The sequence below is a fragment of the Haplochromis burtoni genome, unplaced genomic scaffold (assembly GCF_018398535.1).
Source record: "Haplochromis burtoni strain Fernald_Lab_line unplaced genomic scaffold, NCSU_Asbu1 Contig_1026, whole genome shotgun sequence".
NCBI classification, from domain to species: Eukaryota; Metazoa; Chordata; class Actinopteri; order Cichliformes; family Cichlidae; genus Haplochromis; species Haplochromis burtoni.
The window spans coordinates 6,278-19,246 of NW_024583387.1; positions in this window are offsets into that span (position 1 = coordinate 6,278).

Below are 12,969 nucleotides of genomic sequence, written 5' to 3' on the forward strand. Positions count from 1 at the left end.
TTGTTTCATGTTGTCATTCAATTCAGGCAGGAACTTGGGAACCTTGGGAATTAGCTCTGCAAAATATTTGTGAATGATTTGTGTGCCACAGGCCAACTTAGCCACAGCCAATTCCAGTAAACCTGAAAACTACCCAATCAATACACTGTCTTAAACTTCAAATCTCAGGTCTAACCTGCAACTGCAACATAACACAGCTAGCTGCAGTTAGATTAAATATACATTTTTGTCATTTACTGTTAATTCAACAGATTATTAACTCTGAATTAAACCATGACACTAAAAACTGGACTATACCAATATCGGTACTGAAAATGAAAAATCTGACTCTTGTTGTGATCTAGCATTATATAAATAAAATGTAACCAAAATCCACACAGTTTTAGTAAAAAGTCAACTGAAGGCCACATCCTGATGAATTTTATGTGACGATCGGCAACATGACCAAGTGTAACCTTTTATGGATTAAATGGTGCAAAATTATTCAAACACGGAGACCAGTCTTTCTTGTGAATGACCTTCAGCCCATTATGAAGAATAATTTCTCTGTCATCACACACATATGGGCGTAAACACCCACATATACACAAAGCACACACACACACACACAAAGAAAAGCGTTTTCACACAGCTTCTTGCTGTGCTGAATCTGTACCTGCAATGCAGCCACGGGGGAATGGAGAGGTAATGGGCCGTGCGAAAATTCAACTTCCCACACAGCCCTTAATATGTCTGTGCATCCCTCTGTCCAGATGAAGGGGACTCGAGGAGCTACTATCCATCTGAGCTGGTTTAACATTTGGCTCCGTTTGCGTCTAGAAACACATGTTTGTGTTTTTAAATGGAAATAAAAGGTGCATGTGGAGGCAAAATTGCTCAAAGAACATTTTTTAAGCACTGCGGCAGCAGCGTGTTTGCTTTCAAAAACAAGGAGGGGACGCTAAGAAATCACTATTCACACTTTCTGTGTACACCTTGCCATGTGATTACATGACATGATGACAGGAGGCATTTTTGTTAAAAACTAGCCTGCTCCATGTGAAAAAGAGGAAAGTTTGCACCTTGTTTTTCAGTGAATGTTTCTGACAGCGATTCCATTTTTTTTAAACACCAGGGAAGCAGATGATCCAGCCACATGCAAGAAAATGCATACCATAGTATACATGTGGTAATGCTCTATATGAGCTGCAAACAATTTAAGATGTAACCAACCGACCATTTGACTTCATCGTAAGCACAGGGTTTATCTTTTTTCAGCTTTCAGTTTATCACAAGAGTATTGACCACCTTGTTGTCATAATGTGCCTTCTATCGATCATTTGTGGGTGTTTTGACATTTTGTACAAGCTCTGAAGGACTGCATTTTCACCCAGATAGAAATTTGTTATGGGGTTCGCTCGACAATCGGGGAGGTGGCTCTGCCCTGTCTTCACCTCTGAGCAGCCAAATAAAGATCACTGTTATCAGTCCAGAGGCAGGTTTAAGCTGCCAGTCTGTGAAGGAGACTGTCATCTGATTTGTAATGACACAGCCAAAGAGCCATTACGTCTTTGATGGGAGATTTAAGCAGAAATCCATTTCGGAGGGTCTGAGGAAAAGCAGGCTCGGATGGGAGGGGGGTTGGGGGTTGGGAAGAGCAATCTATTGTGAGTCTATTGTGATAAGGTGTAGACTGCACCTGCAATTTGCTAGTGGAAGCTTCGTTTTGACGATAACTGTGGTTAGTCATTTCGGCGACAGTCCATTTCAAATTATTACCGATGCTTCACAGAGGGTTTTTTTTCTATGCGATTAGTCACACCGAATGAAGACAGAAGTGTTTTGTTTAAACATTTGCAGTCCTTTTTCATGCTGCTATTGGACATCTGCAGGGAGAATGGGTGTTAACACCACAAGCAGCCGCTGCAACAATGAAATCCAGGGCAGAAAATGGCTGCCACACAGCTGATAGACTATAGTGTTGTGGCTTTGGCGATGTGGACTGCATACAGCGCTTTTCTCCACATTAGTACTCCCCGTTTTAATTTTCTTAAGCAATTCCAAACAAAGCAGCAAAAACTATATGATGTTACTACAATACTCACCTTTCAATTTGATGTATACTCCCTTTAATTATAAACATCCTTAAGATGTAGTTCACAGAAAAAACTGCTTTAAAAAAACAGTTGTTTAATTTTGTTATTATTAATAGTTTTTCAATTTTTTTTTAATTTTCTAAGCGTTACTGAGAAAATCTGAAAAGATTATTAACAAAATCAATCATTATTTGCACCTCTTCTGAACAAAAGCATAATGTAATGGTGACATTGTATCCTACTTTTTATTAATTACTTATTTAATTAGACTAATAATAAGGTTCTGTTTGTTTATTTAAATATTTTACAAGATTTGGACAATGTACAGAGTAGGCTAAAAAACTTGTTACTGTGATAGCAATTGGTAATAATTGGTAGCAATAAAAAAAAACTATCTCATTAGGTATTGACTTACAGTAGTATTGATACCAACAGTCCTGTCTTCTTGTCCTCCAGTTGACACACAGCTTCACACAACACCTCTCTGCATTGCACCCATGCAGTCAGTTATGACCGCAGCCTGCCAGCTACACTAGTTAGCAATAGCTGACAACTTGAAATAGTCAACATGCTAACGCTGAGGCTTCAGAATGCTCACTCCACAATCAGTGAATGATGTCATCCATATTTATACTGTCTATGGCTGAAATGTTTTGAAATTAAAATTCTCGCATTGACAATTTAACCTTTGTTTGTTATTATTTTGGATTTTCTTTTAATCTTAATGTTTATTGTCAAAATAAGAAACCATGTTTGTATCTTAAATAGACCTGACGCCCTAATTATTTAGTTTCATTGGGGAAAAATTGTCAGAAGCACTGAAATAATTTAATTTAAAAAAAAAAGGTTTTATGAGTCATATTCTTACCGCATTATCCTTACAAGGAGTTTGGTGACATGTTAATAATATCAACACAATACTCCTAACTTTTTTTTTTCTCTGAAAAGCTCTTTTATGTACTTTATACTACATACTTTATACTATAAATATTCTGTGATGACTGATGTTTCTCAGTCCAGACTGTGGAATTACACATCACCGTATTCTGACAGTACCTCTGTTGTAGCTACTCACCAGTCATTTTTATATGCTTTAATGCATTTCATTAGAGTGTACGAGGAACTGTTTCATGTTGATGCTAGTGTCTTCTCCTACTTTATTTGCATTTTAACTCTCAGGCTCCAGAGGCTCTTCAAATAAAGGCAGCGAGCTCTGCCTGTCAGTTGGCTGTCAAAGCCATTAGTCATAAAAACACATTAGGAAAGCCACACCCCATGGCAGCTGTATAGTATTCAGGAGTACCAATGGGATATCTCATCAATCTCTGTTTACAGCACAGGGAAAAACACTGTTCATTTTACCACCCTGACTCTAAAGGCCCGAGAGTGGCGTCTCCCTGCATTAAAAAAATCTTCTGTCACACCAACGGGAAGAAAAAAGAAAAGCAATATTGCCAACATATCAACAAAGAATGATTTGTGGATGAGTGTTCAATCTTTGTTGGACTTTATCAGCAGGAGCCATGAGTCCATTGACAGCTAAGGGCTGGAGCTCAAGCTGCTCCCATCCCAATCTCGTTCCACATGATTATTCTCAATTTCACAGCTGATGGTTTTTACTGAGACAGATGGCGCCGGCCAAATGCCAAAGTACAGAAGAGAAAGCTCCGAGGTAGGAGAAAAAGTTAAAGAAGGGGGTAGGGAGATAAGCTGGTCACTCAACTTCATCACCAATGTTTGGAATGGTAGCAATCTGTGAATGTGACCTTTCTCCACGGTGCAGGACGGTGAGAGATGTGGTGTCTCGGTAGATGCTCTTGGGTTTGAATATACAGACGGGGTGCTAATCTGAACCTGAAGAAGCGAGGGGGAAACATGCACTAGTGATGAGGTGCCAGTGCAGGTAGAGACCAAAGAAATGAAGATTCTGTGGGAATCTAAAAAATCTTTACCCCATCTATTAAATTCATAGAGCAGCATTTGTCCCTAGTTGTACATGTTGTTTTGTTAAAATTAGCTTATAATGAGTTCAATTATTTATTAATAGCTTTTTATTATTATTTCAATTAAGCAATTAAGATCCAAAACTCCAAATTATTGAGTTTACCATCATATAAGACAAACAAAAGGTGAATTAAAGAGCAGCTCTTCTCTCCAAGCTTACCACATTTATTGTGCAAAACACTTTTCCCCTCTTCCACAAATGGCTTTTGCATTGGGAGGCCTTGCACCATAATATGTTGAATTGTCTTAAAAGCTGCTAACTTACCAAACCTCTCATTACCTTTGCTCCTCATTACTGAAATTACCCTTAAGATAATTTCAGACTTTCTTCTTTTCTAAAAGAAATCGAATAACAATTACCCTTTTGCCTTTCTGTACTGTAAGTACTGCTTGTCATTAGAAACTGCTGCCAGTCCATTTCCCACGTGTATATTTAACATAATGTGCACTGAGTTTGTCTCTGGATGAACTAACCTATGTACAAATTTAGCTAAATGACTGCTTTCATGCTGAGACTGGAGAGAGCGAGTCTGGCCCAGCTGTATACACACCTAAGAACCCAACAGAATCGCACTTGGTGTTAAAAAAAAGTTTAAAAAAAAGAAACTCTACCAGCCTCACACCGGAGGAGTGCTAGTGAAAATTACAGCATCACTCAGGGGAGCGGGCAGTAGAAGGTGTGGGATTTGATGAATCAAGGACCTTTTGTTCACAGCGAAAATGACTGGCTTCCATGCAGTTGGAAAGAGCATCTCCTCGCCAGAGCTTGGCAGGGATGCAGCGTCATTTGGAGCCATTTATGTTTGAAGCTGACGCAGAGGGGGACGGAGGCGAGCAAGGTCACCGAAAGAGGATGCAGAACGTGATGATGTGGCCAGTGCTGGGTGTTTAAGTGTGTCTACTCTGCTTGAATTGAGCAGCAGCTGAGTATGCCAGGGCCGCACTCACGGTAATGATGGAGTGAGACGCTCACATCTATAGGAAGACTAAAGTGAACCTCAAGCAGCACAGCTGAGGTTTCAACACAGTAAATGACACGATGAGCACACACACGTGTCAGTATAGAGCCAGCAAGTTTATCGTTTGATTAGACCCTAAATTTAACAGGGAGTACTCAAAATAAATAAATAAAAATCATCTGTTTTGGTGTCAGCTGCAGATGAATATTCGCCACTTGTGATAATGCTTTGGATGAAAAACAAAAAACAGCAAATGGCATTTTGAAAACAATTTTTTTTTTGTATTTCACACAAGAAAAAATGAGTCCACTGATTGAGAAAACAGCCGGTAATCAGCGAATTCAATTTTCATCTTGGGAAAACAATACAATACATGTATTTTCCAGAACCTTTCATCCACAGTGATTTGCGTTTTTGGCCCCTCCACATATACTAACAGATGGAGATTTTAGATTTGGGGTTCAGTCTTATTCAAAGATGATTGAGCCAGGACCACCTGCACTACACCTGCTAGTACTAAAAGAAAAAAGTTTGAAAAGAGAAAGCATATTTGGGTTAGCTCCAAATATAGGATAGGTATAGGGCATAAGAAGAAAAGACGCATATGGGGTTGACTCTTTTTTCTTTCATATACATCTTCATTTAATGTTAAAATTATTCCACAGAATAGTGGCCGACATCCTTAAGGGTCTGCACACACACAACTACAGTATGAAACACACACACAGGGATTCAGCGATGCGCACTGAGACACTCGAAATGCCTAAAAAAAATCCCTGAGCTCCAGGGTTTAAATAACTTCATTCACAAACCCAGGTACGCCTCTGACCTCCATCAACACCACCAGATATGTGTCAGGATATTATTTCTTCTTAAATATGACTAAGGCAACTACTATAACCAACGACAATTAATACATGTGATATTTGTGCCTCCAAAACACTCCGATTTTAAAAGTTAGAACATGATTTTTTTTGTCAAATACTAGCACTTTTTCATACACACCGACAAACCAAACACAAAACTGGAACCCTTATCCACCAGGAAAAGAAATAAAATATCCATGTTTTTTAAATTGATATAGAATGTTTTAACTACTACTTACTTACTTACTTACTATAATTTTAAATAGAAAAAATAGCAAATGCATTTCTATCAAACGCAAAAGAAAGACACTGTAGAAACATTTAGTCGACACGAAAGCGCAGTCCGCAGGTGTCCAAAGCGACGTTCACACACAAACAGCCTCGGAATACAACATTTAAACAACATTCCTACCTGTGTAAGACGGTTGCACAGCTCCTGCGTCGCTGCTGTCCATTTCCAGCTGTCACAGATTACAGCGCGAGCTCAGCAGCAGGCGTTTCAGTCCCGCGACCGAGTCCAGAAAAGATAAAACCACGAGGGTAATGCGCGCGCGCTGTGGCACCGCCGCCTGCGCGACAGAGATACCGAATCACTGCGCGCGAGGATGTGAGGGAAAAGAAAAAAAGGGCCAAATGAAATCAGTCGACGTGAAAACAGGGTTGGAGCAGCAGTGGCACGGGACTGTTTGAAATGTAAAATGTTAATAAGAGCGGGCTACTCTTATTACTTTATGAAGCAACCCAAAGAATTTCAATGAAAGTGTAGAGCGTTTTTTCCCCCAGAAATTTCTACTTATTCTACTCTGTGACTGATTAGCTTAACTGATTGGCTGATAACAGATTTTATTTAATAGGGCCTTATTCAAACAAACTCAGTATAGCCATCTTTTTACACAACCACAACAAAAACTTTCCTCAAGTTGTCCTACAAGATACAAAGTCAAGAATAAATCAAATGTAAACATAAACATCAGCAAATACATGTGCACAACTGTAACTCTTACATCAGACAACCATAAGAGAAGGTACACCATAGTAATACACTATACACTTGATGTTTAATGTGTCTTCATAGGACAATTAGACAACCCTTACATTATAGCAGTATACAGTTACATAACAGAACTTGGGGCCAACAGCTGTATTTGCATTGTTTTATTATTTAACATAGCCTACAGAAGTCTGGCAACCTGTCCAGTGGTTGTGATTAATGGTGTACTGAGAGAGAAGAGCTTATAGGGGCATATCCTCTAGCTTTTAGTTGGATTTATGAATCATATCAGAGTAGTAGAAATATGGCCTGCATTTGTATAGCGCTTTTCTAGTCCATAGGACCCCAAAGCGCTTTACACTACATTCAGTCATCCACCCATTCACACACTGGCGATAGCAAGCTACATTGTAGCCACAGTTGCCCTGGGGCGCACTGACCAAATAGTTGGTTATGTTCATTAATTGTATTTACATGAATAAGCACCTTCTTTATATATAAAATGTAAATACAATAGTCTTATACATGTGGCCTACATCATAGTGTGTAGTCAAAAATGTAACTTTTAAATCGTGACAGAGACTTTGCTCTATAAAAGTGGAAATAACAGCAGACAATAAAACTAATGAAATGTCTCATTAGTGTGGTATTTTCTGCATTGCAAATTGCTTTTACAAGTTAATTTGTTTTATTTTCACAGAGGCCGGTGTGACTGTCAAACAGAAGTGCACTCATAGAGTAAAAGCTTCTGGCACAATTTCACCTACTTCCAATGCAGTATTTGGAGAAGAGTGAACGTCTAAAGGGGTTAAAGTTCCAGCAAGACTTGTAGCAAGAGGAATAGCTTTATTGCTTGACCAGTGCATTTTGGCCTGCAGCCTTCATCAGGATCATGTAGATGCATCTATCAGCATTAGTCCATTCAAGACAGTGCTTGAAATACAATAAATGCTTGAGTAAAAAGATAAATAAATAAAAAAGAATTACTAGGGAATGCCTTAAAAAACAATCAAATATGTGCGGTATAGATATTACCAAGCCACAGAAATGTCTAATTGGGTAGGAAATAATTTTCTATGAAAAAAAATACAAAAATATCCATACATATCCAACAGTGGGGGACCAGCAAAACTGGGCTGGGCTGTCATATGATATAAGGCTAACTGGGGAGTGATCAAGGTAAAAGCTGAATGGGGTCAAAAACATCTAACATTCTAACAATTAAAAACTAATTCATTAAAAATCTTTATACAAAGCAGATATTTATGTGTCATAAAGACATTCAGCAAAATTGTTTAGTACTTACTGGACAACTTCATTTCCATGAGGGTTTCCCTCATGAAACATGAAAGCTGAAAGCAGCCGTGCTTCTTTTAATTAATGTATTAATAAAAGATCTTATATCATCATTGAGGACATTTAAAAGAAAGATGGACTTTCAATACACAAAAATATTTACCATATCCGAATATACTGCACTCAAAAGCAGCATGTTAAAACATGACCATATCCTATTGTATTGTATTGAAATTTGTAACATGCAACCAAGCATACTTTGGAGATCATGCTAACCCTCAAGCCTGTGTCATCTATATGTAGAGCAGAAAAGAAGGTCAAAGTTCAAGGCTGCAATGAATGAGTATGTCTTACTCTCCAACCAGTTGTAACAGATGGCTGCACCTCCCTGAGTGTGGTTCTCCTGGGGTTTCTTCCTGTAAAATTGAGTTTTTCCTTCCCACAGTTGCTAAGTGCTTGCTTATATGGGGTCTCCTGATTGTTGGGGTTTTCTTACCTTACAGTATAAAGCCAATGCCAGTAGAAACTACCATAAAGACTGCTTTTGTGATTTGGCACAACATACATAAAAGACAAATCAATTAAATGTTGTGCATTTTACCTAAAGGCAGCTTCGGTATGATGAAATTAAAAGAGAAAAGTCATATTTTGCAACACTGAGACACCTGCTGGTGTTTTTACAGCCTTGAAACAACGATAATGTATTTCCATAAACACTTCTATTAAAAAACCTGCTTCCACATAATGGCCACTTATAATAAGATTAAATGTTTGAGAGGTCAAAGGAAAATCTTGTAACCCTCTGACATGTCAAATCATCACTACCTCTGTGTGCAGCAGGGCCTATCATCAGGCATCATCCCCCAATCTTACCCCCTGTAGACCCTTTCATTAACATAGTTGGGCTTTGTTCAAAAGCAGATCCCTGCAGATGAATTTGAGCATACAGTGACACAGGCACATGCCTGCGTGCGCTGTGGCCGTCCTCGCTGTGTGCGTTCGGATCAGCTGTCAGCTGGAGGGTGATGGATGCATGCTGGAAACATACTTGGAGTTCGAGGTATGTCCTTCTCACTGAAGTCCTTTGACACCCTGCTTGACCCCAGCGCAAGACAGCCGCTCTAAAAATAAAGAAGCACATGTGCTTGATGCACATAGACGCAGAAACAAGGGTGTAAGATATCATGCTTGTCGTGTCTTCATATCTGCGTGCAAATACAAACAATACACAGCCTCCTGTTGGATTACAAGAAAGTTATATTCAGGTCCTCGATTTCCATGAAGCTCAAGCCCAATCAACATGCTCCCAGCATCAAAGTTAATGCCAGTGCTCAGCTCCATCATTATCTTGAGTGCTTTCATTAAAGGACATTTTTATTCTGCTGCGTCCAGAATCACCGAGAAAAACCGGCCACAAGTCGCAGCCACATGTTTTGGCTGAACCTGGTCACCATGGCAATGCGTTTAAAAAGAAAAACTCGACTTTGACTTTTGACTTTAAAGTCTCATTGAAATATTGGAATTGACAGACGTGAGTAGTTGGTTTAAAAAAGATGGGAGGGAAAATGCGATTGAAAAGAATGGCATCATTGTGAAGGCTCGAGTCACATAAAGGCTGCAGTTCACCGTGTAACCCTCAGCGGTGAGGAGTATTTGAGCGTGACAACAATATCCACCCTCTGACTCAATTTGACACTCAGCAGGTCTAGTTATTAATCCAATGCTGCAGTTGCAGCAAGTAGCGTTTTGATTATTTTTCCAACCATGTAAGTGATTTTTTTTTTGTCTTTGCATGTGACTTACTGAAAATATGAATTCAAACATGAATTCATGTCAGCTGTTGGCCTGAAGCCAGCTATAAATTTAAACTAAAAAATAACTATTCATGTTTTTCGCTTTATGTGACAAATGTGAGACAAATGAAAAAGACATAAGTCTTCTTAAATGACTTTTTATGAGATCGTCACTGCTGATATCTTACAAAAGTATGAAAGGATCCATCACGCTTTCAAATAGATTAATGGCCTATTTGAATGTGTGCTGGGGTGTGTGTGTAAAACTATGACCCACAAAAGGAAGGAGAGTGGGTATTGAGTTTACTTTGAGCTGGAGGGTAGCCAATATTATCCAAACTTAGAATTATTATGTACAATTCCCCCTTGTGGTTTTTGCTCTATTCATTTAAAATCTTATCTTAATCTTTTTATTTATTTATGTATTTTGGAGATTTAGGCTTAAGCTGGTCATTTCAAACTTGGCTTCGGTGTAAAGCTACTTCACATGCAGTATATATTTACTTTAAAAAAAATGTATATCAGAAGAAATTAATTTAGTTCATTTGATTATAAGCATTTCTTTGACTTTGACTTACTGTATTTTCTTCTTTTACTTTGAAAACCTCCTATCTAGGCATTAAAGACATGTATGTCCCAGTGCTAATTTAATAGGCATGGCTTCACTCCTCTCCCACATCATACATAAACATTTTCAGGGAGAGGTTGGAGCATTTAAACTGAGAATGAAAGATGATGAAATCCTTTTAGAAAAGAGTCCAATCAAAAATTAGATCAGGGTGCATTCTGGGTAAGAGGAGCAAATCTTACCCCCCCTCTGACTGCATGTGGCTGCGACTTGTGACCGTTTTTTCTTGTACACACTGCCCTCGTCCCTGAAGTCCACTTGAGTCTTGATGGTGATGATTTACTGAAGGAATGCAAAAGAGAAGACAAGATATTCACTACTGGAGTAATACAAAAGTTAGTATGTTGATTTCATGGTTAATGGAAACACCACAGACAATGTTGTGAAGTTTTGAAGGTCTCGGTATAGAAATGTGAACCAAGAATATGTGCATCAATATGATTTTATACCGTCTTCCTCCTCCTGATCCCTGGAGAATTGTGAGGATGATCTATTAAAAGGAAATAATTACTATTAAGGCTATTTAACCATGTATATCCAATTTAGATAAGTGATGTCATCCATCGATTTCAAGATTATTATTATTATATTTTTAAGTAGCCTATTTAAGACCATATTTGAAGAAAAAGGTAAAATCGGTTAGCTGTTAGCTAATGCTATTATGGACTAGCTTGGTTAGCAAGTCATAATTTACTGTTAACTTAAAAGGAAAGTTGATTCTTGCTTGTCATAGCCAGAACCATTGAACGGAAGAGTCCCCTCATCTCCGTTCACTCCAACTGACTCTTTTTTCCCCTTTTTTGTAACCACAATGGCGGCTCAACACGCTAGCCACCAAAGATATACTAGCTTTGAAGTTTGAGATGCATTTTCAAAAGCATGTACATTTATTTTTACAGTTTATTTATTTATTTAGGTAGTTAATTGCCCACTCCTGCTTTATGCTGTTTTAGATTATAAAATTTTACCCATGTGCCATGTAAACGCCCTGAACTAACCACTATAAATTTAGGTCTCTTAAAGCCCATTTGAATGCTTGAGTAATATAAAAATTCCACACTGTCCAGAATTGTTTTTATTTTATTCTTATTTTTTACATTGTAATGCTGGGCATTTTAACACTGGACTCTATGAGGACTTACTCCAGCAGAGAAGTGGCCATTAGAGGAAGTTTCAGATTTTTCACTCCCACACTGGCTTTATTTTTCAGCCCTGGAGGTCGTCCCTTGGCTGAAGCTACAGCCAGCATGCCATTAGCAAAGCTTAGCATAATGACTACAACCAGGGTGAAACAGCTAACCTGCTTCTATCCAAATGGAACAAAATCAATCTAAACCACCAGCCTGAACTCACAAAATAGCACTGTATATCTTGATTGTTTTAGCCATACAAAGAAATAAGGCACTTTACATTTACACTTTACTTTTTGGTTGGGAACCATTGGGGAGACACAGCTCCTAGCTGATAAGGAATCAAATGCCCAACTGAAATTGTTGTATTTATACTTTGAAAGCAGTAATCTAAAAATATATGGGTGTTACTGAGAAATGTGAATGTTCAGCATGTTAAATAATGCAACATGAAGATCATTTAAAAATCACCCTATTATAGGGCATTTTCTGTGCTTTCCTAAGTCATCTCCTCACTAGCATCCTTTCCAGTGGCAACACAGCTAGATGCTCCATTTTAGATAAGACACAATTATTGTAGCACATCACACGCACTATCACTATCACCTAAAATCTCAAACCTCACCACAGAATGCAGTCCAGATACCACATCCCCGTGCCCTTGGTATTTAATGACATTTCTTTCTGTCCACGGAGATAGAGGGGATCCATCAGAGTGAACGTTTTCTGTATTTTTTAAGCTGGGCTCTGCTATAGATTTGGGGCACTGTTTTTTTTTTATTATTTAAAAAAAAAAAGGGGGGGGGGGGAACCTACCAAAAAATGTTGTTATGACAACCACACCTTTTTGGACACATTACCTGTTTTCATTTGTTGTGCAAACATAACAGATACGAGGGGGGGGGGGGGAATTTTATTTTCAGGGCACATTTCCTTTATTCTGTGAATCTCCTCCTATAAACACAGTCAATTTCAGCCCGGCTCTCAGGCCATTATGATTCACAGAGGCCGAGCATGAAATTAGTTTCTTTTTTGACAGACACATCTTGACTGACAGCTCAACAAATGAGAAATCATTTACTGTGAACAGAGCAGACGCCTGCTTTTGGCAGAAATGCTGAGGCGAGTGCACGACTGCGTGTGTGTGTGTGTGTGTGTGTGTGTGTGTGTGTGTGTGTGTGTGTGTGTGTGTGTGTGTGTGTGTGTGTGTGTGTGTGTGTGTGTGTG